The following is a 4031-nucleotide window of genomic DNA, read 5'->3' as shown; positions in this document are numbered from 1 at the left end:
CAGAACCTGGCCCTGAGCCGCTGGATTCATGGGGGCTGTGGAAGAATGGGCGGGCTGCAGTGCTGAGGCAGAGGCTGGGCTGGGCCTGGGGCGGGGGCTCCCCTGGCTGGGGGAGTCCTCACTGCCCCACCAGAGAGCCCACAGGGAAGGTCAGCCCGAGGGTGGGAGACACACGCGCCAGAGCCATCTCAGGAGCAGCCTCGTCTAGTAGGCACATTCCTGCCCTTGACTTCTCCTTGCTCAGCAGCCCCAGCGTCGGCCTGACCAGGTGAGAGAGACAGGAAACAAGCTGACAGCGTCCCCTCCTCCCACGGCAGCCAGCCCACCTGCGGGTGGGAACTATGGGAGGAGAAGTCTTAACCATAAATGACGACAGAAGCGTTGAATAATATATGCCACTGGGCTTTCTACATTTGGGATAACTGAGTTGACGTTTTCAGACAGAATAAAGCCCTAAGGGTGAGACTTTGCCATGAGGTATGAAATGCTGATGATGGAGCGGGCCTCAGCCCCTGAGCCCGTGAATCCTCACAGTGGATCTGAGTTTTCCACTGGGAAGGAAACCCCCTCCCACGCTGCACCTGGGCATTCAGCGGCCTCCTCCGGCCTCGTGGGCCCAGGAAGAATCCTGGGCAGGCTCAGCTGTACCTGTGGCTACTTGCAAGTTCTTCCTGAAAAACCACTCTACCAGCCGCCTCTGAGAACCTCCTCTTCCAGAACAATGAAGGGCAGGGCTGACATTCACCCTGTGCGCCAGGAGTAGCCGGTAGGTCAGACCCACACATAATGGCAATTATACTGACTGTGTGATTGGCCTCATTGTTCCCATTCTGTAGGTGAGGAAGCTCAGGCTCATTGGTGACTTCCGATAACTATGGGTCTTCGGGTTTGGAATTCAGGCCTGATTCACACTAAAAGCTGTGCTGTCCCACCTACCCTTTCTCCTTAGTCTGATGTCTACAGGAGACAGTGTGGACAGTGCATCCTTCTGGAGATTAGGGTAGAAATGGGCTCTGCTTTGCTCCTCCCAGTGGGGGCTCTGAGCAGGGCACAGAGCTGGCTGGGCTGTGATAGGAACCCCACTGGGGTCTGGGTTCAGGTGACAGAGACCTTGTGAGCTCTCTCTCCTGCTGCCCCAGCCCCCAGCCATGGCTCCTTTGCTGGCCATTACTCTCACTCTGTGTGTGTGTGTGTGTGTGTGTGTGTGTGTGTGTGTGTTTCCACCTGCCTATGCTCCTCTCAGTTTAAAACGAATGCTCCCATGGTCAGATCACACACTGGGGAGGGACAGGGGCTCCATATGGACAGGCTGGACGCTCAATGCCAGAGGAAAGGATTATTCCATAGCAGAATAAGGCTAAGAGAGATGGCAGCAGAGACCTACGGATGGAGAAAAGAGGGGAAGGAAAAGGACGAGAGTTGCATGTTGGTAAATGTTTCCCTCCACGTCCCGCGTGGATCAGGGTTCAGGACCTGGAAGCAGAGCTGCACACAAATGAAAGAGAAAATACACGAGATAATTTGGAAATATTGGGGGACCAGGCGAGTAAGTCCAACTCAAGGGGAAGGACTTCCTCTGGTACTCAGGCCTCACCAAGCTTCTGGGATACACCCATAGCATAGCCCTTAGGCAGGGGACACCCCCCCCCCCTCCAACAGGCAAGCCCATCAGCAAGGATTTACATAATAATAAATGGGGAAGTTTCTTCAGCTACCATTATCTGGACAAACAGAGGTGGCGTCTAGCTCTGACCTTTGCTAGGGCTTCAAAGGCACCCAGCCTTCAGGGGGTTCTCTGTCTACGCTTATCAGCTAGTGAAGACAATAAACGGTTTCCCACAGTTGCAGGCTCTTATTACTAAAGCTATCCCTGCCAAACCCACGGCCCCTACCTGTGCAGCCTGGCGCCCAGCCTGGGCAAACCTCCTGGGCCCAGTACTCAGCAACAGGCCCGGCAGCAGCTCCCAGACTGGTGTGGTGCAGGCCTGTCCTCTGACGGCTCAAGTGGAGGCTGAGCCCAGCCCTGGCCCCTCCTCCAGGGGAGCTGGAAAGAGGCTCTGAGCCCCCACTCCAGCCTCTGGGCCTTGGGCTCACCGGGACAGCTCTGTCCTTCCACGGGTCCCATCCTGGGAAAAGAGAACTTGCTCTGGGGTCGGCGTTCTCGGGACCCCTGGAGGGGTTGGATGAAGACCAAGTTCAGAGTGGGCTGTGGTGGCTGCGGTGGCTGTGGTGGCAGCCCTTGTCCCCAGGGACCTGGGCAAACGGGTTTCTCAAGACAGAGGGGCAGGGCTGACACCAGAAACTTGGCCAATGTCTGCAGCTTAGAAGAAGCACTTGGCATTGGGCCGCAGCTCGTACACAGTGTTCCTGGCACCTGTGTGCACACACATGCTCACACATATGACTAGGAGCTAGTCTAGGGAAAGCTGTGGGTAGATGTGAATACATAGAATCTTCAATCCAGCCCAGACTCACGTAGGCTCCTCTGCTCACAGCATCTGAGGGCCTGGCAGCTGCTGTCTTCCCTGTGGACATCACTTCATGCAGAACCAAAGCCGAGTCCAAGAGCGAACGGCGAGCCCACGACAGTTGTAGGTCTGGCCAAGGAGCCAGGGGAGCTGTGTGCCTCCAGAACCTCCGTGATCCCTGACCAGGGGTCCATGTGTCTCCCTGTCAACTGTGGGCCGTGTCCTCTCTGGGAAATGAGATGTCTGGAATTGTTCCTACAGTGCTGTGAACTAAACCATGCCGCAGGTCCCCCCCAGCCTTTGGGTCCTCAGGGTCAGGGTGGAAGTGGGATCCAGCTGGAGCTGTGATTGAAAAGCAGAAGAAAATGGGGGCTCAGAGTCCACAGGCCTTACATCAGGTCCACCTGGGCCCACACCTGCCCGGCACCCATCAGCCCCGAGAGGGTAGCCTGCTTACGGTCCCTCTCGCAGCCTCAGTTCCCTTGCATATGAAAGGGGGAGAACTAAGTTCACCCCACAGGGTCCTCTCAAGGTACAAGGGGAGTGTGTGCAGCGCGGGCGCCTGGCCCGGCATGGCGGTACTGTCACTGGGCAGCGCTGTGCTGTGATTAGCCATGTGGGAGAGGACGTCCCGTGTGGCTCTGCGCCCGTTTTCACCCTGAGACAGTCAAGCCGCTTGGAGACGTCCTTGGTTCTGACAAATTCCGGAGCCCAGAGATGCCCCAAGTGGGGTTGGCAGTGGGCGAGGGGGCGTGGGCTTCATGCCTGAGTTAATACCACCCCCCTTGCCACGTCTTCAGAAAACAGTCCTGGTGGCCACTCCGGCCAGGCTCTCCCATGAGCATGGGACCCTGGGAAGAAGAGAAACAGGCCCTGTTCTCTGCTGCCATTCACATGAAATTGGCTGGGGAGACTCAGGGGCGCCTGTGGTCAGCAACGGGAGTTGGAGCCTGGGCTGGGCTCATGGTCCTGTCCCCACCCCGTCGATACCGTGTCAGTCCTTCCCTAGATTCTGAGCTACATGGCTCCCAGGCGTGCTGTGTTTCCCCATTATAACTCCTATGCCTGTGTTAGGATGGCTCATCTGTTTCCCCTGCTAGTGGTGGGTCCTGGAAGGCAGGGGCCTTATCGGGAGCATTTCTGTCCCTAGCACATGGCGCATGCCTGGCACACTGCAGACCCTCACACTGTCATCAAATAAATGAATGATGCAGCTTATGTCGGTTCCCTCCTTTCCTCTGAAAATAACCCAAATGCATCCAAATTGTCATTGTCAGAGCCACCTGCCCTAGCTGAGATGATGAAACACACCCAAGTTAAAAGTAGCTTAAACAAGAGAGAGTTTGTTCATGTCAAAGTCTGAAGTTGAACAGAACAGGACTAGCCTGGTAGTTCACAATATTTTAAGGGACCTCAACTCCTTTACCTCACTGCTCCACCATCTTCCACCTCAGTGTTTAAAAAGGCTGCTTGGACTCCAGCCATTGCCTCTGTATTCCAGTGAACGTTTCCTAGAAATTGCACTTAGTCACATGGTCACTTCTAGCTGCAAGGAAGGATGGG

At 55.9% G+C, this 4031-nt stretch overlaps 1 protein-coding gene across 3 annotated transcripts in view; it reads right to left on the bottom strand.

Annotated features, from left to right (window-relative positions):
- The window catches only part of SLC5A9 (solute carrier family 5 member 9), a 26555-nt gene extending 24330 nt beyond the window's left edge, over positions 1-2225 (bottom strand). The window contains exon 1 of one of the 3 annotated variants that reach the window (XM_014454567.2): positions 1893-2225. The gene's annotated coding sequence lies outside the window, so the exon portion shown is untranslated. The remainder of the gene's footprint in view (positions 1-1892) is intronic. The other 2 variants (XM_006087283.3, XM_023752757.1) reach the window with 2 other exon arrangements.
- Positions 2226-4031: the final 1806 nt, after the last annotated feature.

Source organism: Myotis lucifugus, unplaced genomic scaffold, assembly GCF_000147115.1.
Source record: "Myotis lucifugus unplaced genomic scaffold, Myoluc2.0 scaffold_37, whole genome shotgun sequence".
NCBI lineage: Eukaryota > Metazoa > Chordata > Mammalia > Chiroptera > Vespertilionidae > Myotis > Myotis lucifugus.
The sequence above is the reverse complement of the archived record's forward strand: the minus strand, read 5'-3'. Positions and strand labels throughout refer to the sequence as shown.